This window comes from Grammomys surdaster, unplaced genomic scaffold (genome assembly GCF_004785775.1).
Source record: "Grammomys surdaster isolate TR1022 unplaced genomic scaffold, NIH_TR_1.0 212, whole genome shotgun sequence".
NCBI lineage: Eukaryota > Metazoa > Chordata > Mammalia > Rodentia > Muridae > Grammomys > Grammomys surdaster.
Window position 1 is genome coordinate 1,477,938 of NW_021604657.1, and position 25,165 is coordinate 1,503,102.

The 25,165-nt window shown below is 37.0% G+C and overlaps 1 pseudogene; it reads right to left on the reverse strand.

Annotated features, from left to right (window-relative positions):
* Positions 1–1,466: 1,466 nt before the first annotated feature.
* On the reverse strand, positions 1,467–5,578 carry LOC114625036 (annotated as a pseudogene).
* Between the last annotated feature and the right edge of the window lie 19,587 nt (positions 5,579–25,165).

The window sequence follows — 25,165 nt, forward strand, 5'->3', positions numbered from 1 at the left end:
TCTGCCATTGAGCAGGGCATTCATCCAAGAGTGACCATTACCTCTATCAGTCAGTGTAGTTCCACTGCCAAATCTGAGGACTATGTCTTTCCCAGAAGGCAGTGAGGAAGCATGAGTTAGGAGGCTCTTTTAGCAGCAAATAAAAGAAAATCCATGTGAAAGTGGCCCATAATTGAAATGATGACTTAATATGTTTCATTGGGACAGTTTCTGAAACAGTTCATGGACTGGCTAGCAAGGTGTGCCAAAGAAATCACGCTTAACAACTTTGATGTAGTTGCTTTTGCCATTTCCTTCAGGTTCTTCTCAGTGACCCTTATTTCACAGTAGAAATGAGTCAACTCTAGGTCTACAGTGAGACATAACATCCAATGGAAGATGTAAGGCAAGAAAATAGGAAGGAAGAGAGGAAGGAAAAATGGAGAAAGGGTCTCAGTTTACATCAATAAATATGTGAATAAAGCAAGATGAATGAAACAAGAAAACAAGCAAAACAAAGATTGATATATCATTCACAGATAAAAGCAAAGGGGCAGCTTAAGAACTTGGCTCAAGCCCAATTCACTGTAGTCATGACAACATGTTACAAACAAAAGGAGTCCATGCCTCAGGAGAAGGCAATCGTTGCAATGATCACATGTGCCTGCTCCAAAACTTGCATCATGCTCACTACGGAAGCTGTTGTATTTAAAGGGAAAAGTTAAGCAACAATGAAATAATGTTCTTTGGGCTTCGTGCACTTAGATATGAAAGTGTTATTAGTCAATTGCAAGGTATACTCATAAACTCTAGCAGAGAATTAACATATATTTTTCCAAATCTGAGAATTAATTAAAAATTATTCATATGATAAGAGACTACAGGCATATGTGAGTAAAAGATAAAAAATATGTGAGGGTAGTATAAGCAATTTTATTTTTTCTAGTTTCAGTCTTGATATATTTTTAATATCCACCATTAATTCTTATTTAAACATGCAAATGTTGCTCTATTTTTCACAAAGGGTTGCTTTTATTTCCACAAAAGGTTGCAACCTGCCCAGAGGCTTTGCCACAATCTGAACAGGTGTGAGGTGCTTGGTGCCTCCTCAGCTTCTGGCAAAAGTGGTGAGTGTGCAGACTCCCTGATGGTCTCCAGGACACTGGCCCACAGGGACAGCAAGTCTGTGAGTGGAAACTCACTGGGCTGCAGTTGGAGGCTCTGGAACCCATGGGCAGCAGCAGGAGTTAAAGGAGCCTCTAGGAGCACTGCAGTGAGTCTCCAATGCAGACATGGCTGATAAAATCCCAAACAGGGTAATGTGAGAGCAGAGGCTCCAGTATCCCCTCAGTGGACATGGTGGTGAAGGCGTAGAGCTATCTCAGGATGAAAGAACCCTTCATACACTCATGGTCCAGAGCGAGAAAGCACAGATGAGAACTGAGCCTGAGGCTCTCTGTGAAGAGTGGCCTTGGATCCTGGTCACATTACAATGACACATAGTGCTGATATCTCTCCTGACTTCCCAGAGGAATGTTCTCAGTGACAAAAATCTCAGTGACCTCTTCCTCCCAGTCATCCACATTGCTGTCCAGCTCATCAGTGTCCACCTCTCCCCATAGATCTAGAAACTCATTCTTCTGTTTCATATAGAGTTCCTGGACCATTGTTTTTTGGTATTGCTGGAAGTCCTCCATCATGGTCCACTATCTTTCCACCAGCTTCTTTGAAGCTTTGGACTGACTCATGTGATCCTTTTGCTCAAAGTTCTTAGAGTATTTCTTCAGATAATTTTTAAATTTGCTTTATCTGATCATGGATGAGGATCATCTGGGGCCTTGGTCTCTAGAGCAGCTGGCAAAAATGGTCCTTATTGTTCTTCTGGAGAAGGCAACCTTGGAAGGTCCACAGCCAATAAGCATTGTTCACCTTATGGCTCCACCACGACACAGAGGTTACCATGTAGCAGCTGGTTCGGTCCCACCCAATGTCAGAGGCCATGTAGTGCTCTGTAATGTTCATGACAATGCCATCGGAAGTGTTCACAAACACTTTCGATCTTTCGATTGCCATGGCGGGGCTCTTGCTCCTCAGCCAGGCCAGCACCATCAACAGCCCCTGGGTACTTCAGAAGACGATGTTTCCTTGCTGCTTGTCAAAGATATTGATGAGTTTGATCTTCCCATTACTCTTCATGTAGTAGAAGGAGACAGATGTCCACAGGGTCTCATCATGAAGCACAGCAGAATTTCCTGTCATTGGGTTCCCAGGCAAAGGCTATGATGGTTTCTTTCATCTGAACAACAGGTACCTGCTTCTCCCTCATTCAGAAGATTTCAAAATTTGTGACAAAACCCTTTGTACATTTTGGAGTTCTGTTCACGTTTAGACACAAGTAATCTCCATGTTTCTGTCAGTGCAACTTGCAGTGTAGTGCATGAGTGAGACAGATATCCAAGGGGCCTCATCATGAAGCACAGCAAACTTATTGCCATTGGGTTCCCAGGCAAAGGCTATGATGGTTTTCTCCTTCAGATCTCCTGTCTGGTGGGTCAACCTGGCTGGAATATCTTTGTCTTTCAGCATCCAAAAGGTAATGATGCTACCACTCAGAAACCAAGAAACACCTTTTATTCCAGAGATCTTCAATCTCATCTAAAAGGCCCAATAGAAGTTGTTTCATAGATGCTAAGAGTATCTAAGGTCATTCTGGCAAAGGATTTGCTCTCACAGCTTCACTTGAAGATGGGCCAGTTAGCTGAGCATTCACAATGAAAGTCTCTCTTCTTATGCCCCATGAAGATGTCCCAGATGATGAGGGCCTGAAGGTCATCCTGAGTGTCCATCAGTGGGTTGAAAGTCACAAGGTATCCTTCACAGAAGAGATAGCAATTAGCTGCAACACCTTAGTAGCTAAACTACTGGATCTGCTTGAACTTGTGCCCTTCTAAGAGGGTGATACCCCACTGATGGAAAGTGGCCAGGTAGGTGCCCTTAGGAGACCAGCACACATATGTCTCTGTCTGTGAAGCAAGTAGAACCATGTCGCCAGACAAAATATCTGTCCACCTCGCCAAAAGATGGATGTCTTATCTCCACTATCAAAAATCACAGTATACTGATCTCTACATTCTGCCTCTTCCAGCCAGTAAAGCAAATTGCCTAGGTCTTTGAAAGGCTGTTTTTATGGAATGTCCCACTCATCACTGATTTCATGTACTTATCAAAATCAGTCAAGACGTTGACCCGGAAAGCGTGCTGCTTATCCAGCTTCTATTCATTTGTGCTTTTCATAACTACGACAACATGGACAGGAAAAGCATATCCCAGAAAGATACACCCTTTTGTCTTTTCATCCTTTTCAGGATAATAGTCATTTATGATTTTTCCGAACTTGGAGAAGATCTTGTAGATAACATTTTTGAGCTTCTCAATCTGGTCAGGTTCCACCAATGAACATTGTCCACAACAATCACTGAGGCAATCTAATCCTGCCTACTTCCTGAGGCCGATTTTTGAGTACATCTTCACCAAGTAGTTCTTCCTTTTTCACCTGTCTACAAAATCTTCAGAGTTGGTAAAGGAGGGCTTATCTGCCGATTGGTTCTCCAAAGCCCCATTCCACCTCAGCCATGCTGTGCTGCTATCATACCTTCCCTCCTCCCTCCTGTCCAGCCTCAGCGACTTCCATTGCCCCCACTTTGGACCTCCAGACTGTGACCCCGAGGCCCTCTGCTGTCTCAGGGCTTGACCAGTTCCCCAGCTGCCTGAGGCACCACCTATTCTCAGTGCCCTGTGTGGACCTGTACTGCTTCTCAGCAGGCTCAGCCGCCTTTCTTCCAACTCCCACAAACGTTGCTAATTTTACAATAGTTTGGAAGAAAATCTTTGCCAGCTACACTTCATACAAAGTGCACTGTTTTAGTAAGGATTTATCCTTCTGAGACCATTATTTATTTATGAGAAGGGCTTAAATATAGGGAAGAAATTAGCCTTGTACTCGATACAATATGGAAAATGAAATGGAGGAATGTAATTAGGTACTTTTTCACAACTGGGAATTTTATAGAACATCTTATGTTTGTATACTTTCAGAACACAGTATGTAGCATTTGGAAATCAGCATCCAGTGTCCAGCCTACCATGGTCTCCATTCTCATCTGACCTCAGATGAACTAGTCTTTGGTCTCTTGTGTTAGGTCTTCAGTTTCTTCGTGACTACACAGATCTGAAGTGTCAGTGTGATTACTGTAGGAGACTCATTCCTTTTCTGTGCCCTTCCCTTATTACAGATAACTGTGAAAAATTGACTCTACCCAATGCCATCTTATTACCCTATTCCTAAATATGGTTACTACTCCACTTATATCACCTCTAAGTAACTTAATGTGCAAACCCCTTTAGGCAGTACCAATAGTCTTTCCATCCTGTCCAGGTGTATTCCAAAGGGTACAGAATAACCAATTTGGGACTATTATTAATTTGGAATGGGAAACTGACTTGGTATCACTTGACATACAAACATAGAATAGCATTGAATTTTTAGGATCAGTTTCTTAATAAATGATAATGGTACCTATATCTCATAGAATTTCAATCAAATTTGTGATATAAATTTGTATAAATTGTCTAGATGACTTTTGTTTGAAGGTAGCAGAACACTGGCAGTTCTCACAAAGGCAATAAATATATGCCGTCATTTCTACATGTGTGAAGGACATGCTTCCTGTTCAGAATGTTGATGAAAAGTATGAAGTCATTTCTATATGATCAAAGGACATGGTTCCTGTCCAATGCAACTTTTATCTTAACACATTGCTATTTATAGAACAGCAAATGTTAGGATGCATAAAAGTTTAATTAGTAGAGAGAACTTGCTAGGGAAGCATGAGGATATTAATTAGAATTCCTGGTCCGTGCTTAAGGAAGCAGGGATAGATGGATTGATTTAGGTCAATGGCTAGCAAGCGTAGCTGAAACAGGGAATTCCACATTCAGTGAAGAGACTTTCTTTCAAAATAAAATAAAGTAAAATAAGATGCTATCCTGGCTCAGTCTTGTTAATGTAGGTTTTCTAATATATTTTAGGAGGCAAAGATCTCACAGCAAATGTCCTGTTCCTCTGGCTCTTGCACTATTTCCTCCCCTATGAGCCCCTTTGTACTATAAACCTGTATGTGCATGCATGTGGCATGTGTGTGTGTGTGCATGCGCACGTGTGTGTGTGCGTTTGAAACACTAAAGAAATAGAGACCACAGATTTAAAAAAGAATAAGGATGTCTGACAATTGGGAAATTTTAGAAGTGGGAGAAAAGAAGGGGAACAGTGTAATTTTATTTGAGTTTGATAAATAAAAATATATTTTGAAAAGTTAGGATAGACAAAGCTTACAGATGGCTCCACACCCATGTAACAACACTAATTGGACTCATTAGATTAAAAGAAAAGAAGAGGACATAAAGTTAGGAATGACATGGTAAGGAAGAAATCCGGAAGGAGTTGAGTGGAAAGGGAATCAATATATTTTGCATAGATGTATGAAATACTTAAAGAATAAATAAAAAGTAAATAGAGCACACTTACCTTTGCATGCAACATATTTTAGAATAAGGTGGTAGCAATAGGGAAAGACAACTGACATACTGTCCTGGCTACCATGTGTATACAAATGTGAACATGCATCAGAGGCTCATGCACAGGCACCAAACATATATACAGGCACACATGGACACACAGACACACCCACAACAGACACACAGAGGAAATAACATAAAAAGTTAGTAATCCAAACTTAGCACATCCTTGCCCTGTTCTGACATGAAAATAAAATAAAGCCATTAACAAATAAGGTCATTTGCACAAAAAGAATATGTACCCCTCAAATTCTCTTCATAAGGCATAATTTTCTTGACCTGTGGTGGTTGTGTCAATGTGATGTACTGGATAAATTATTTTCCATTTAATGTATGGAATCGGCATGACTTTCCTTTTTTGACCTTGCTATATCTCATCTGTAGAATTATGAGCACTCTACTTTGAAAAGACTTTATTGTGCCCCATGAGGTACCAGCTGAATTCATATTGCCAATGTTAGGTATAGTTTATGGAACTTACCTTCTAGCTTTTAAAATAATATACAACCTATAACTCTTTTTCTAAAGAGAATGAAGATTAACTTGGATGTAAACTTTAAAAAGTCTATTTATTTTTGCATTTTGTTACAGAATATAAAGTATAACTAATTTCTTATTTCAGAATAAGTTCATAGCTATTAACAGCTGGTTTACCCACTAAATGGTCATTATTTTACTCCCATAAAAAGCAAACCCTGAGTCCACAGGGATGAAGGCTGAGCTCAATAAGGTCACCAACCTACTTGAAGTTCTTCTCAGGGTACTTTGGTTCAATTCAGCAAACATGATTATTATAAAAGATGTCAATACCCTCTATTAACAAAGCTGTCATAATTTATTGCCCAATTAAAATAATTTGAAAATGAAAACAAGGTATAGTTACTGGTTACCTAAAGAAAACAACAAAAGTTGCATTTATTCTATAAAAAATACAAAACCACTCTGTTTATCCACATTTCCACTGTGGGTCATATTACTCTTGTGCTAATATGTGTTTTATCACTGTCCTTTGAAATACTGTAAAACATGTAGGGGTAAAAAATAATTGTGTACAGGGTAATTTTGTACTTTAGAGTCTATGAAGGGATATGGAGTACAGCTTTGAGAGAGAGAATCTTTATAATGTTTTAACAGGCTGAAAATTATATCGACATTTACACAGTGATATATTTGAAAATTTTCTCTAATTCAAGGCAACAATTTCAAGGAAAGAAAAATTCTTGAGGCGTAATATTTTAAGTAAAATAGAAACACAAACAAGTTTTAAAAATAAAAAGGATTTCAATAGTGCTAGCTTGTCTGGGTGAATTTTTATCTTTGAGCTTATAATTATTGCATTTTTAAAAGTCCAGGAATACAAATTTGAAACCTTGGTATGCACAGAAACAGAAATGAGATCACAATCTGCCATTTTTTCAATCAGTGGTTCTCAAACTGTTGGTTGCAACCCCTTTTGGGGAGATTGAATGGCCTTTTCATAGAGGTTTCCTAAGACCATTGGAAAACACAGATAATTTACGTTTTGTTTGATAACACTGGAAAAGTAACATTTATGAAGTAATAATGAAATAATTTAATGGTTGGGGGTCATTACAACATTAAAAACTATATTAAAGGATCACAATATTAGGAAGACTGAGAATCATTGTTCTAAAATAAAATTACCCATCCTGATGGACAGAGCCCAAAATACTAGTTCAATAATTGTTGTCTAACAATTTTTGCAAATAAAAATGAATGGAGCTACTATAGTAATTTAGGGAAGTGGCCATCTCCTGCAGCATAAAAGAAAATTAATAGAGGTGAGCCACAGAATATAGCATTGTCTTAAAATGTGAATATTGGAAATTCAGTTGCATATCAAATGATAGGCAAGCGTAATGAAAAGTTCTCATATCTCTTATGAAAGCATTAATCAGTATGTATTATATTTTATCAGCTTCATAAAAAACAAAAGCATAAAATATTCAGTTCCAACCAATTTTTAAGCATTTTCAGAAGCAAATAATTCCTGAAACACAGATAATAAAATGTGCCTTCATATGGATATATATCCTTTAAGAAGTTTCTTAAATCATATACTTAAAAAAAAGGATATTTGAAATTCTATCAGCCGTGCATTCTTGGGAATTATGAGACAAGGGGCTATAGAAATTTGCATACATTATCTGCAGGCTCTTTGATGTGGTTTATAAAGAGAAAACATCTGTGGGTATAAATAACAGCTCATCTGAAAGCTTTGGAATCATATCTGTAATAATCAATACTCTGTATTCACTGGAAAAGCAGCATTTATTTTCTGCTTCCCGTTCCTGATGCCTTTACAATCCTTTCTGAGAATTATGTGTTAAATTTAATCACAAGGGAATGTTATAGTGAATTAAAATAGGCATAGTGTTTGTGGTTACTCTGAATGAGACCGCTCCTTCCAATATCTATCTAAGAGAGGGTAAATGCTTAACCTCTGGGACCACATACTCTCTGTGCCTTAAGTAAAGTATGGTTTCACCACAGGATGGATGTGATAACAACTAGTATTTAATGCAGAGCTTCTAGTGTGATGTGGAGGTTTAGAATTGGTCATGATTTTTACAACCACTCAGATGAATTATCTGAAGGTGTATTACATTCAGAACCACATCCAAGAAATCATTCTGTCTGCTTACATGGCCCATTAACAAGACTACAGATATCATGGGTAAGAACAGATCTTGACATTTGAGATTAAAAATAGGTAAGCAGTGAGTTTTTGTGGGTTTGTTATTTACTTTAGTTTTTTCCATACACTCATCAGACTTCATGGTTTGCAAAGGTCTCTTGTCCACCCTGCCTAATTGTCTGAATCCTTCCTTCCCACACAGGTCACACACAGGTGATTCTGTAAGACTCATTTAATACATTTTCAACATGATGTTAGAGAGGATTCAACTGAGGTTCAGTGAATTACCATCTTTGAGATGACAAGGATTAAGTATAGAAGTGAAGACAAAGCACAGAACACTGGAATTCCCCAAGTCACCCTACACAAAGACCTAGTGCAAAGGTCTCTTTAAATTTCTTGCCATACAGATTTCTTGCTGCTATTTTCTACCATCCAAAAACATTTAGCTTATTTTCATTGTTACACATTTGATTCTAATACATACCTTGCAAGTACATGTCTCCCTGATTTTGCAAATGCGCTGTTCTGAAGGTATCATGTAGTACATTGAAAAAAATAGTATTCTAATCATTTCTAATTAATTCTAATCATATATTTCATTTACTTAAATTTTAAGTTGGAGCCTCACTGTTTAATATGGGGTTAACTGGCTATATAGTTCAGGCTTGCCTCAAATTTGTAATCATTTTGCTATAGTTTGCTGAGAGTTGGGATTACACACCAGAGCCATCACATCAATACCTGAATGCCACTGGCAATCTCACTTTGCACACAAAGTTAAACAATGCAGTGGCCCGCTAGGTGATATAGAGCTCTTGTATTAGGTACCCTAATGCCATTCTTTACTCTGGTGAACAGTTCTGCCACACAGTTCCGTTGTCACCTATGTAGAACCAGAAACTCTTAGAGGCAGAAGTATGCTGAGTAGATGGCACAGCATGGCATTCTGACTGTAATACTAGATGTACCTGTTGTAAGCACTTCAAAGTATCCTGGCACCTACAGCAGTTTTACTATCTCTCCCATATCTAAATTCCTCAGACACTGTTACGTCAGAAGTCTAGATACAAATATGTGAAAATTGCAACATAAAAACTATTGAAAGCATATGTTGTAGATTTATATATTGTTCGCTGTGAAAAAAAATTCTCCCTATGTGTATCTGGATATTTTTTAATCAAAAAGTCTATCATGGTAGTTTCATATATCCCCTTTCATGGACCATTGTTCCAAGGCGTATTGTCAACCATTTTCCCAAATATTTTTGAATGAAGTGAATATTGAAATTATGTACTTTGAATAAATCAGATTTCTATGCATATTATGAATAATCCTCATTCAATCAGCATATAAGCATCTTCAGAAGGACTGAATAAAACAAATTTGTCATCTTCTGTGCCAAAGAGAATTCTGAAGCCTGTAATCCTTGATTTTGAACTTGGCTTTCTTCCAACTCGTGTGTGTGTATGTGTGTGTGTGTGTGTGTGTGTGTGTGTGTGTATGTATGTGCATATAAATATGCATATAAATATGGATATATATTCATACATATACACAAATATGTACACATATGTGCATGGATATGCTTGGATTCCCTAGTACCGTGTCTAATAGAATGCCTTAACAATAAAATTCTTCCTAATCTCAGGAGTAGTAATTTAGCAGTAACTTAGATTTCTGCAGAGACTTTCTCTCTCCTGAGAATGAACATCTGCTATCTGTCAACATAAAGATGAGACACTGTGTTCTGTTTTCCCTTGCCAGAGAGAGACATAGGATATCTTCCTCCCACAGACAGAAATTACCTTAGCCCCCAAATGAAATTGGTCTGCAGTAAAATGATGATTATAACAGGGACATGACTACCAAATCAACATAAAATGACAGTGTTTCCACCTGGCTCATCCTCATTTGATTGCTTGTATATCTAATTTGCATGAAGCAATTGCTTTTAAATTCATTAAAATTAATTAAACCCGTTATTCTGATGAACTTATATTTTAATTTTTAGGTTCATTCAAATATCCTTGGGTCCCAGGAAAATCAACATATTATAGTTACATCTAGCTGTTCGGAACCTATTTACTGTAACACAAAATCTATAATTAATGTGTCTCTAAAGTCTTATTCAGAGCATTTAATGTTTTATAGAGCATTCTTGCATCATGACTTGTAGAAGAAAATAATGAAATGAATTAAGAAGTTTGCTTTGTCTTGCTTTACCAACTATGTCTTAAAGCACAAAAAGAACATTTGACAAATGACCCACTGAGACTCATGTATGTGCTTCTTTAAATATACGATGAAGGATGGAGGGGTAATTCCCTAATAATAGATCAACTACACAGCACTACATGTATTGTACTCAGTCTTTGTGCTTTGAACAAAGTGGTAGAATAATGCTTTTTAATGGCAATTACAAATAAAGTAATTCATGTAATTGTTCTGTAATAATGTAATTGTTGCCATGTAGACTATAGACCATAAAAAGCATTAAGTAATTGCAGGGTTATTTATGGCCTGAAAATTGTCTGGCAATTATGCTAGAGGTAATAGTAGCATGAAACTCACAGCTTAATTGTTTCTTGATTTTAAAATGTAAAATGTGGGTATATTTTTATTATAGACCTAAGCATCTTACCTGGTAATTATGTCACATGTTCCACAGTAGAAAATTGGGCATAATCCCACAAAGAGCACATGTTCCTATTTAATGTTTAGTTCTTGAAAAATTAGCTACATTTTAAGGTGGATTATGTCATTCAATTTCACTTCACTTCACAGAATTCAAAACTGGAAGTTCTTGTTAAGAAAAAAAATTCGCTACTGGGCTCCTTTTTGTGTAAGTGTGCATGTAGGTGTGACAGATGCAATTTTAACAGAAACTACTTTGTAAGTTAAACACATTATTATAGGAAGTTGGTGGTGTTCATGATAAAATTATTGACAAGAACTTGACATACATGACTCATCTAATTCCTTACTGCAAAGAGAAATGTTAAGTTTTGGAGAAAAGCAGACTTCTTCTGGGAGATTTCTGTAGGAGCAGTTAGGGTATATTCTTCAGAGATAAGCATTAGGATTCAGAAACTTACTCTGACCTCGGGTGTGACAACAAAGTTTGTAATTCTGGCATCACAAAGACAGTGATATGAACACTGCAAGTTCAAAGACAACTGAGGTGAAGAAAGGCTGGGGCAGGAGGAAAAAGAGACAGAGAGACAAAGACAGAGGCAGACAGAGAAAGAGACAGAAAGAGGGAAATCAGACAAGGTATACTTATCCATATCTTATCTATTAGTTTTCTATTGTTATGGTGAAACACCATGACTAAGGCAACTTATAGGAGACTTCTTTTTTTGCTTAGAGTTCTAGAGGATTAGAGTCCTTAGTGGTGAGGACAGCATGTTGATGGGCTCTCAGAGCAGGAAGCTGAGAGAACACACATCTTTAACCTCAAACACGATGCACAGAAAAGTAGACACAAGACAAAGCTGTAAACAGCATCACTGACTGCGGATTAAGTTTAAATGTCTCAGCATACATTTCTCATTCAAAACCAGTATAGCATGCCTCCAATGACCCATGTCCTACACATAGTCTAGACCTAGAACTTGCCCACTTAGCTTCTTCACTGTCACAGTTAACAGTGTCAACTACACAGAATCTAGAAGGACTTAGTAAGCAGACAAAGCTCTGCATGTGTCTGTGACTGTGATAACATTTCTAGATTTGGTTAAGTGAGGTGAGAAGATGTAAGGACACCATTCCCTGAGATGACCCTACAATGAATCAAAATGAGGAAGCACACATCTTCCTCTGCTTCCTAATTGAGACTCTCTTGTGACCAGCCACCTCAAGCTCCTGCTACCATGCCTTTCCTGGCAGGATAAACTGTATCTCTATTCTATGAGTGAAAGAAACAAACAAACAAACAAACAAAAAACCTTTCTCTCTCCCTCCCTTGAGTTGCTTTTGTCAGGTATTTTGTAATTGTAATGAGAAAAAAATAACTAATACTTCAAACAGATTTATCCTCAAAGCAGCTTTCAACTATGCAATCAGCTGCAGTCTAACTTGCACAATGTGAGCTTTTGGGGACAAATTGTATGTGTAAGTTACAGTCTCATCTTTTGAATGCTTCTGATTCACTTATGAAAAAGGTATTGCCTCTCTTTCTCATCTACCCAGGAAGAGCCTGCTCTCTTTGTTCTATAGGAAAACAGAATTCATCCTTGAGGACTTTGGCTGCCCTAAAGGACTCTGAAATGATTGGTATTTCTCCTGTCTTTAGGCTTACTGCCTCTCTTTTTGTATGGCATCTTCTATACCATGTGTCTATGCACAGATCCTATTCTTTATTATTTTCTGTCCCATTCCTGGCACTCTGGAATCATATATCTGTGTATTTATCCCACTTCATTGCTGTTCTTGTCTACCAACTCCCAAGACAGTTTTACCACCTGGTTCACTGTCAGTCTTAACAATTCTGCTTCAGTTGCTTACCTGAATATGCGGAAAGAAAAATCCTTACACTTAATAGAGTTTACTACAGCAAAGAACTCTTCATGAGTTGCGCAGTCCTCAGAACCAAAAGATTAGAAAGCTCCATTCAACAACATGGAAAGGCACTTAGGAATTAAAAATAAAAGTGAGATATGTGGAAGAAAGAGGGACCCTCATTTCATAAAAAAGTATTAGTGAGTCAGAATAGCAAAAGCAAAACATTCTTATTTCATTACCTTGTGAAGTGAGGCATCAGCCTAGGGAGCCCTCCTTATTCTCTGAGAAACCATCAATAAACGTTCGTTGCACCCCCCCCCAAAAAAAAGAATATGGAAAACTTTCGTCTTATTACCTGAGCCAATCATTTTTAATTTCAATACATAAGGTCAATGAAACACATAATTTTCATTTACTTTGAATGATGATATGATACTTATTAAGCCAGCCGATGTCCATGGCATCTTCTTCACTTACCTAAACAAAATAAATTGATTTTATGGTAGATCAAAAGGCGAGAAGAGAGAAGCCAGCAAGTCAGCAATGCCACCACTTAAGGGACACTTTCAAGAACCTACTGCCTTCAAAGGGCAAAAAATGGTAGAATAACAAAATATAAAGATTTCTTTAGTCTTTAACATTATGTCTCCTATACTGTACATATGAATGTTTTATTAAATGAGTTAACTGAATATAAAGAAAACAATGAGATAATTCTGTATAACTTATGCTGTCAGTCTGTACCTTCCTAATGACAAAGCTTCTGGAATTATTTAGTATACAATTATATAGTCATGTGTTTAAATATTTCCATGTTTCATCAGTTTTAAATAGCTGTGGCAAAATACCTGTCACAGCTTAAAATAGAAGCAAGGCACTGTTTACTTCTCTGTTTCAGGAGTGAGCTGAAGTTTTCTGGCTCTATTCCATGATTACATTGGGCCTGAGATTTTCAAAGTAAATTGCTGTGGCAGAACCACATGGCACAGATGTCTGCTCACCTTATGGAAGCCAGGAGAGAGGGGGAGAGAAAATGGAGGTAAGGATGTAGATTGTAAGAAGTGAAAAGAATGACAGAGAGAGAAAAGATAGAATAGAAAGAGGAAAAGGTAGAAAGTGGAGAGAAGACACAGGGAGAGATAGAGGGGAGAAATAGCAGAGAGACAGAAGAGAAAGCCAAAAGGGAGAAGCCCACAAGACAGAGAGATGTGACCACTAAGGGAACACTTACAAGGATCTACTGCCATCAAGGGCATCTAATTTCCACCCCTTCTTGGTAGCTCCTTCACTTATGAGCCTAAGTTAGAGGCCTCTATTCAATCAAAAGTACTACCTCTGAACCAGTAAAAGTTGTTCTGTTGGGGTCCAAGCCTTCAACATAAGACCCTTTGCACTTTTTAGCCCTGAACTGCAATATATGTATTACTAGAATATATGTATTACTTTGCATGCAAACATGCACATTTCCAACATTCTAAAATGGTGGATCGCAAACGGATCTAAGGCTACACACTGGGTAAGGTGATTGATCAAAGCATGACAGCAGGAAAAGGCTCCTGAACATGCACAGCCAGAAATTAGTTTAAAATCAAATGTGAAATGAAAAGCATTTTTGGTAGCTTTCATTTTCACTTTATCAGCAACTTTACTGCAGCTTTGGTTCTGAACAAATGAACACCGTGAAATGATCCGAGATGCCTGGGTTCAGATCTAGAAGATCCTGTGGTATTAATTGCAAAGGTTTTATTTTTTCCACATAGAGTTTTTTATTTAGTAGAATATTTTATATAAAGAATTTTTATATTTTTATGTTGCTATTCTTTATGTTTTTATGTTTCTATTCTTTAGCATGCTAGGTGTAGTTATCACAAACCTGATCCCAAAGTAACTATGGATGCCTACATTGGGTTTACACAAAAATGTGCATACTGGTAGTCATACATAGATGTTGAAGGATCTCAGGGTCACTCACCATTCATTGCTGAACTATTTGCTACTGATAGATTCAGGGACAACAGGGCCCACAGATTTCATGTGTATACCTACTGGTGACTCCTCTAGACTCCAATGAATTTTTCCAGCCCAGTGGTCATATAGTGGGTCATATAAATGTGTCAAAAGCCAAAAACAAAACTCACTAATCTGGGAATGGAATAGGTTTGAATGGGGATGAGTTGATAGATTTGCGGGGGGGGGATGATAAAATGTTGGAGAAATCTCTAATCAGGATAAATTATATAGATATATGGAATTGTTGAAGATCACATATTAGGGGCTGGACAGGTTTCATAATGGCTAGAATGATTGATGATCTTTTAAATTAGGAGCCATGTTTGGCTTCCATCACTGATGTCTTTAAGGTCATAAGATTCATTGCATCATTTCTCCTAACTCTTTTTAAGGATTGTACCAATATCTGCTCAAGGTTCTTCCTACAATTTTATATTTAATTTGCATAGAAAATTTTGGAATCAAATCTCAGACTTTGGTAAAGGCTTTTGGATTAATAACATTTATTATCTGAACACATCTCTTTTATTTGTTTTGATTTTCCTTTTTTTTATTATTTATGCCTCCTTGTCTTAGAAAGTTCTGTGGTTTGGAATCTGTTTTCAAGTTCTTATCTGTAGTTAGACAGTCCAGACAGCTTTATTCTCATGCTTTTCTTTGGATATTCTTATTATAGTAACCTCTGAGTTTGAGATTTCTACATAGGACTCAATACACACCTTTTCTGTGCTTCCTTATCTATCTCAGACAGTTATTGTCCACACTTCCTGCTACTAAAAAAAGTTTGTCCACTATGCCAGCTTTTGAAATCATTCTTCATGTCTATTATAGTATTTTTTATTTCTAGTATTTTATGTTCATGTGTTTCCTCTTTACTACTAATCTCACACATTGTCCTGTAATACTGTCTCCTTTATCCACTGAAAGGTTTAATGCAGTGTTCATATTTATATTAATACCATTGTCTAATAATTCCTACTTATTTTCAGTGTGTCTTGTCTTTGTTCTTAAATGTTTACTCTTTGTTGGGCCTTGATTTTATTTTTTGTGAAGATTTCACAGGATTAGTTAGTTAATACTGCCTTGGATGGACAAACCTGTGCTATAATAGTTTGTATCGATTTTGCTCATTTTGGGGTGTATTTATTATCCTTTGCAATGTTGTCACTGGAGCTAAGACATACTCTAATGTGGATGACTTCTTTTTTTTTAAATTTAGGTTTTCCTAGTAATTCTTAAAATTAGCTCACAGCCCTGTAGCGTTTCCAGCTAGGGTCTCTTGTCTTTATACTGAAGCCCTGTTGATGTAGTAATGAGAGAGACAGGTGAAATATCCTACAATCTTAGGATGGCTCCCTTTGCTTAGGTGGCAAAAATTAATGTTTAGCCAGATTCCTTTGAGTGGCTGTTCTTGAACCACCATGAGCAAGCTGATTCTAAATAAACTTGGTCTTTCTTAAGACAACATACTGGGAATGTTTCAGATGATTCATTCTTTTCATCGCTTTCCAGAGACCTTCACACATCACCGTGAGAACTACTCAAGACCCTGGGATTAAGATTTGTAAAAGTGCAAAGGCTCTGGGAATTTCTTGCTATTTCATTAACGCTTATCAGAAGACTGTTCAAATACTCCTGCCTAGTTATGACTCTGGTAATTTTTATTTGACATGGTCTGATTTTGGATGAACTCCCTGTCTTTACCTGGCTCTCTCCTCATATCAAGTTGGCAGTTTGCCCCGTGATTGGAAATCTCTGATGAAGCCAGGAAAGTTAATTGAATTTCAGTGTATTCATTATGATGAATATTATATGATGATGATGAGAATAATGACCTCTGACCTATGATCTCCTCAAAAGTCTAAGAGTGGATTGGATGATGTCTTGGAAATATCTCAATCTTTCTTGTTTGTCTGCTCATAAAATCATGAAAACATTATTTCTTTAAACACCATTAAATAATTTTATTATTTAAGTCTATGTCTGCCAAAAGCCTTGGGGAATGACTTGATTGGATTTTTAAATCCAGCCTAGTTCCCATTATGCTTAGATTCCAGCTCCAGATAAAAATCATTAATTTGATAAGTAAGGGGAGAAACCACATCAAGCAACAAATCAGCTAACACTAGGAACAGGTAATTGTGTCACAGTAAAGAGTGTCAACGCCCTGATATGTCTTTCCTAGCAGAAGTTCCTGTCCTTCATTCATTTATTCTCTCTGTCTCTCTCTCTCTGTCTCTCTCTCTGTATCTCTGTCTGTCTGTCTGTCTGTCTGTCTGTCTGTCTGTCTCTCTCTCTCTCTTTCCCTCCCTCTCTCTCTTTCCCTCTCTCCTTTCATCCTCCCCTCCCTCTTTCTCTCTCACATACACACTTCTCTCTAAAATACAACTGTTAAATAATGGCATACAAAATCAATCAAGAAAAATGGATTTGTGCAGATACTGTCATAAACCACTGTTACAGCTCTTTCCCCAGCTTTTATGCCTTGTCACCATATGTCATCTAGAAGGGTTGTCCATTAAGTAAAGGCTATTTGTCATTTGTCACTTAGAAGACAGTTAGTTATGGGGGTAGTACAAACTGCTTGGGACCAACAGAAATTATTTTTTATTATGTAGAGAATTTATACAAAATAATTTATTTTTAAGCCACATATATATTTTATCAAATGACTAGTTCACAGTTCTCATCTCAAAATAATTACCTGTTACTAGAGAAAAATTGGTTATGCTTATCATCAAGTTTGATTACCTCTTGGAGATTTCTTCATGTTTAGGATCAAGTTTGATTATGTCTGAGAGACTTCTGACTGTTAATAGACATAGTTTGAGTATGGTACTAAACTCTCCAGAGTCATAAAACAGTTTAAATGATAAAATTGCTACTTTGAGCAAATGTTGAGAGTATCAAGTTAATTGCCTTGATAATTGGTTCACGTTTCTCTCATACATTCTTCTGTATGTCCTCCACTGTTGTCACTGAAGGTTGTCCCTACTGGAACCCCAATTCATACACACTTCAGTGGCTATCATCTTGACTAATAATCCAAGATGGCTACTTTCTATGTCCTAAGACAAATTTGAGGTCAAACAGTCTAAAGGATAAATCTGACAGAGTTCTCATATTCAAGGTGGGGCTCATAGTATCTGACAATCTGTTTTCTAAAAGACAACTTTGGTCACTGAACAAATAATATGTGTGAAATTTCAAGGGAAAATTTAAGTATCATTTTGATAGCTTAGTGTTCTTTGTTGAAATATGTAAACAATAAAATCATAAGGCACCTCTGTATCTGCTGACAAACTAGATCTTACAATTTTCTAAAATACCACCATATATTAGTTTAGGAATCATATAATATGTAATATATATATATATATATATATATAGTAAAATAGAGTAAATAGTATATATAGTACATAGAATATATGTATGTTGTATGATACATAGATTGCAGTATACAATCATAAATACATGGTTGTTAAATGTGTGGTTTTTAGAAGAAATTACATACATATATATGTATATATATGAATAGTATTGTACATGATATATTACTGAATATTACATAAACACTATATAACCCTAATTTACATTTTGAAAGAAGATATTTTTTACTGCTTCAATCTGACTTAGAAATCACAGAGTACATCTAAAAATAACACTCTTACTCAGCTATTTCCAAAACTTAACAGTAATTTTACTGGAAGTGCAGATAATTTATTTCAATTTTATGACAGGTACTCAGGAATATGTTTATTAAAAAAAAACCTGAAAGTCTAGTTCAGAAAGTTTCCCCTCTCTGGCATAACTTAATGTATTTGTTGCTGCTTTTCTCTGTCCAAGTGTCAATGTGAATTTGACTCAGCACATCTGTACATGAACTTTTAGTTTGACTTATGTATATATTCATTTTATCTACTTTTCTTCCCTAGATTATAGGAGCTCATTAAATAAAGCACTGAACTTTTCTGATATTTCTATTCAGTTGCAACTTTAAGACAGTTTGAGAATCATGTGTTAATTTATATTTAGGTATCTATGAAAGTGGAGAAATGCTCCAGAAAAGTATTAAACCAGTGAAAGCCTGGGTGCTGAGTGACTGTGGTATGCTTGGAAAAAAAAAAAAAACAATTCCTCCAGCTTTGGTCAGGAACTCTATGGTTCCAAATCCAAGTTACATTCTTTCAGTCTTTAAAAAATATTTATCATGAATTTTTTCTCTTTCTCTGACATTTTCTTTTTTTATTTGTTATTTTATTTATTTACATTTCAAATGTTATCCCCTTTCTTGGGTTCCTCTCTGCAACAGCCCCCATCCCAGGCCCCTTCCCCCCTGCTTCTATGAGGGTGCTCCCCCACCCACTCATCCACCCACTCTTGACTCACTGCCCTAGCATTCCCTACGCTGGGACATTCAGTCTCTAGAGGACCAAAGGCCTCCCCTCCCAGTGATGCCACATAATGCTATCCTCTGCTACATATGTAGCTGGAGCCATACGTCCCTCTATGTGTACTCTTTGGTAGGTGGTTTCCACCCATCTGAAAAATATTAACAAAGAATTGCTTCCATCTAAAGGAAATGCAGGGACAAAGAGTAGAGCAGAGACTGGAAGAAAGGCTATCCAGGGACAGCCCCACCTAGGGATCCATCCCATCGGCAAACACCAAACCCAGACACTATTGCTGACGCCAAGAAGTGCTTGCTGACAGGAGCCTGATATAGCTGTCTTGAGAGGCTCTGCCAAAGTCTCACCATTATAGATACAAATGCTTGCAGCCAACTATCCTGAGTATTTTAATGTAGATGTATCTGTGTACATGTACTTGTGAGTGCAGTGCTGAACGTGACCAGAAGAGGGAAATAAATCCATTGAAGCAGGAGCTATAGGCAGTTGTAAGCTACCCAAGATGAGTCCTGGATCTTGTGTTTTCTGCCATAGCCATATGTACTCTAAACCAGGGAGACATTTATCCTGCCCCATTCTCTCACCTTTTAACAATTGTGCTTACCTCACCACTCTGACAGCCAGTGTGAAATGACATACAACATTAATAAGCCCCACCACAAAGATTAGAATGTAATCTTGTTCAGTGTTTTCATAGCTACTACATGCCTCATGGGAAATTGTGTAGGCTTGGAATTAATTCTAACGTCATAATAATGTTTGGTAATCAAATTTTATCAGGTGGCCTCCTTTTTATCTGTCTGCTTTCTGTGCCTCATAATTGTATCTGAAGATCAGAATCCCACATTTTTTATATGATTTTACTCAGTATTACAAACGGCAACATTGACGATATCTTAAAATTTTTCCTAGAAAACTTTGTGAAATGAAGCATCATAGATTATTTATGCAGAAAATTATACAGAATTTAATTGCATATAACTCTATAGAGTATGTGTTGACAAAAAGTGAGAACTAAATTTTAATTTCTTTATTAAGTAATCATACTCCTGACATGTAATCACTATGAGAAATTTTGACAGGATTAATCATCAAAATTATTTCCTCTAATTTATAACATGGCTGACTACCTTCATCATTTGCATAAGGCACTCAAGTGAACATTGATTAAATATCCATTTGTATTAACTGATAAGTATATTTAGAAATTGAATGCCTACACTTCAAGTATCCATAGAAAAAAGGCTTTGCAATCATAACAGCTAATTACTGAGTGCTATAACAAAATAGTAATGATATATGGCAAAATCCCTAAAATGGAGTTGTTGGGTGTAATTGTAATTCTGGTTAAGCCAAACAGTTATTCAAATTGTAAATGATGTATCAAAGCCTAAGCTGTTTTTTTTTTCTTTTTTTGCCACACTATAAGAATGTAGCTAAAACTCTTCTTCAAACGTTATGAAACATTCTACTCTGGAATAAGATAAATTGTCAAATTTGGAGAAAATATGAATAAATCGAGAATATGTTTACTTATTAGAAATAAATATCCACTCACTTCGGCACCTAGAGACAGACCTATTATCAGAAAAGCAATTGCCAAATTATTCTGACTACATTTCCTAAGACAGTTGTTCAATTAGTCTAAGCAGTTTCCTAAAGGTCTGAGTCATACTATGTGTCAGAGAGAGAGAGAGAGAGAGAGAGAGAGAGAGAGAGAGAGAGAGAACAATCAGAGGTAGGTTTTGATATATATTCCAGGAAATGGTAACTTATAGGCACAATCCTTTTTTTAGGCCAATTCTACCTCAGTTGTCTCTCCTGAGGTAACAATTTTTCTTGAATAGGAAAGGCAACTTTGACTCCCTGGAGCTCAGAAGACTAAAAAAGACACAGCATTCTGTGCTTGTGTCCAGAGAAATTACACATCCTAGAAGAGCCTGGACTGTAGACATGTAAGAATCACAATATCTGTGTGGAATCCAGGAGGCTAAGCATGTCTAAAATATTTGCTGAACATGACCCTTATATAATATTCCTATCTAAAAGCATCAGAAAACTATAAGACCTCATAGGAGAGGTAACTCAGTGGATAAAGTACTTGCTGTACATGCACACGGACCTGAGTTCAGATCTCCAGTGCTCTTGTAAAAGTTGGCAGTAACAACACACACCTGTGACCTCAGCACTGGAGGGTACTTGGGAAGAAGACAGGTAGATCTCCAGAGCTCAGTGGTCAACTACTGTAGTGAAATGATGACCTCCAGAGTCAGTGAATAGATCTGTCTCAAAAGTTAAGCTGTAATGTGGTAGAAGAAATGCAAAGTCAAGTAGATCTTTTGCATCCATATGCTAACGCACAGACACTTACATCTATACAAGCATGCATAGACCACACACCAAGAATGTATAAGACACAGAGACAAGAGACAAAAAATATTTATAAGGACTATGAACATATCATGCCTTATTAAAAAGTCTGGATTTATAATATTAATATTCTATTCATCTTTTCTATTGGAAACTGAAATATTTGTGTAGTCTATATAGAATAAGCAAAACCTGGATTTATGGAAATTATTTTTAATAATTTATTTTTATTATGTGTGTGTGTGTGTGTGTGTGTGTGTGTGTGTGTGTGTGTAACTGCAGAAGACAGAAGAGGGTACATGATCATCTGGAGGTAGAATTATAGGCAACTGTGAGACAATAGGAACCTAACTTGGGTCCTTTAGAAGAGCAGCATGCATTCTCAGTGTCTCAGTCAACTATCTAGCCCCATGATATTACTTCAAATTTCTTGAGAAACGCTTATAATGTTTAATAAATGCTATAGTCCTTCTCTTTCTTTTCTTCTTTTTAAAGTATTGTTACAGGATTTTATGCATTTCAGGCTGACTTAGAACTCACTGTGCTGCCAAAGCTGCATTGAGTTGACAGAAGACCTTAGTATCTTAAGCACTGTATATGCAGTATCATGTTGGATCATTCCTTATAGTTTCACATGTATCATAACTCTCGTCTTATAATCTTAAAGTAGAAATGCCTTAGCAATTATATAATATATATATATATATTAGAAATATAATTAGAAATATATTTCAAATTATCTCTACAAATCAAATTTGTATCCAAGCATCTTGAAATGCCAAGAAGGGAAAAATGAAAAACTCTAAGGTAAACTTAGGATCAGAGATAGTAACATAAAGAATATGAAATATACATTTAAAGAAAAGAAGTTAGAAAATAAAGGAATACTAATAAAATGCAAAGATTTAAGTATAGATTTGTTAGTAATAGTGTATAGACACTGGCTCCCTAATTACAATTACTGAGTGTTGATAATGATAATAATGTACAGGTGCATTGTAGTATCACCACCATGGGTCTGTACTCTTAAATATATCCTAAAAGTAGATGAAATGTTAGAAGATTATGAGTTAAAATGTACTGTATTAATAATGTATACTTGACTTGGGAGGACTTGGGTCAGAGAGAAGATGTAACAAAGGAAAACTATCATCAAATATAACTCTGGAGTAACTGAGGGCAAAAAGGTTCATTTAAAGTGAGTAGAATTACTTACCATTGAAGAATAAAAATATGTAGTACAAAGTTGCTTGCTGAGAGTCAAAGAAGATTCAAAATTCTCTACTAGGAAAAATTAAAATGCCAGAAGATGAGGCAGAGAGGTATAAGGACAACCACAAGGATATCCCATTACTGGGGACCAGATGTTGAAGCAGCAGATGAGCAGCCGTTTTAGGCAGAACCCTAGGAAAAGTCACCTGGCAGCTCAAGGGACTAAAAAATTAACATTGGAGCTATATGAAGCATAGTAGCAGGGGGTCTGTTGTATCAAAGTGACATTTGTCACTGGCAGATGAAGACAGCTCTAATAACTTATTAATGTTTTCTTGTTTTTATACATTTCTACAAGCTTGTTAAAGGTCAAAGCAAGGGATTCATAATTGAATTCAGAACAACAGGGACAGTTACTCTGGCTTGAAATTCCTAAACAGACTCCAACAGAAAGAATAGATTCCCGTAGATTAATCCAGGTATTAATTTGATTCCCTCTATGAACTTTCAGATTTTGAAATTTGGAAATGCATCGAGACTTATTCCATGGCACTGGAAAGAAGCTTAGGTAGAGATTGAAAGTATCCCAGCTGAGTGAGTGATAGTGAATGATCTTCTTTCTTGTGTCAACAGAGAACAGGATGGATCCTGAGCCTCTACTCTTAAGTGATGGCAACAGGATATCTGTCCACCTTTTAGCAGGAGAGTTGTGCTCAAAAAGCTAACAGAATCAGAATTTTCACCAATTCACAGAGTAACAAGGTAGAAAAGATTCCTTGTCAATGTAGACTGAGGGTCTTATCTAGGCATTATGCTGTTCCTCTCATATGGGTATAGGGAGTGGTTCTGCTGCTAAGGTTCTGTTCTCCAATTGGTTCTTGATCAAGGAATAACGATGCCAGGGGCCAAATGCTGGGTAGAAGGAAAGAGGCAGGACTTCTGGGTCCCCACAAGCAGGCTAAGAGACACAGGAATAGAAAGGGAAATTGTTACCATGCTTCAGAGGGAGGAAGGGTGACCAGCCATGTGAGATCCAGGTGGAGCAACTATAGACCACTTCCCCAGGTGGAAGATTGGAAAGATAACTAAGTTGAGGGCAGTTTTGGGTTGTTGAACAAAGAAAAGTTAACTGGGACACTAAGCTAAGGGAAGACTAAAGTGCTGAATTAAGAGTATTGGGAAGGACACGATAGCCACAGTGGATTAAAAGCACCCAGTAATAATTGAGCTAATGAGTCAAGTTGAAATTGAGCTACTTTTGTGTATGTGTGTGTGTGTGTGTGTGTACATGTTTCATCTCTGGGCAGGGGCTGGTAGCGTAGTCCTCCCAGAGCTTCAAGGGTAGTAAGAACTACATGCTGCACATCTAATGTTCAGTCTACTCACCCCTTGGGATGCCATGTCTGCTAAGTGGACTTCCATAGTGATATGGGGAAGTACGTCATATGTCTTCATGAGACAGTGTTAGCAATAATAACCTAAAATAAATATAAAATAAGATGTAGGGAATAGATATATGTTAGATCAAGCAGGAAGACTTTCAATTAAGATAACCTGCAAGAGTCAAAAATTAGGGAAATCTTAATCTGGGTAAGAAAACGCAATTCATAGATAGGAAAACAGCTACATTTAAAAAATGTTTGTTTGCTTATTTATTTATTTATTTATTTATTTATTTATTTATTTTTACTTATTCACTTTATATCCCACTCACTGTCCCCCTTCCGGTCACTCCATCCCACAATCGTTCCCCCATCCCCTTCTCCTCTAAGTGGGTGCCCCCTGTTACCACCCCCCCCACAGGGCACGTTAAGTCTCTGTGAGGCTAGGTGCTTCCTCTCCCATTGAAGCCAGACAAGGTACTCCAGCTAGAAGACCATGTACCACGTACAAGTAACAGCTTTTGGAATAGCCCCCGATCCAGTTGTTCTGGACCCACATGAAGCTGCACATCTATTACATATGTGCAGAGCAACCTAGGTCTAACCAGTGTATGTTTTTTAGTTGGTTTAGTTTGAAACTGAGAGCACCAAGGATCCATGTTAATTAACTCTTTTGGTCTTCCTATGATGTTTCTATCCCCTCTTGGGCTAGCAATCCTTCCTCCTATTCTTCCCTAAGAGTAGCCAAGCTCTATCCACCATTTGGCTGTGGGTATCTGCATCTGTCTGAGTCAGCCTCTGGATGGAGCCTCTTACAGAAAGATTTTATTTATTTATTTATTTACTTACTTACTTACTTTTGGTGCAGTAGAGCTGATATGTACCTTCTGCAGGAGATGTTTGCAACTTGTCACTGAGCCAAACTCTGGTTGTATAAAGGGTTTTAAAGCATCAAATATACAAAAATTCTTGATGAAAAAGTAGAAAAACTGGAGCTAAATAGT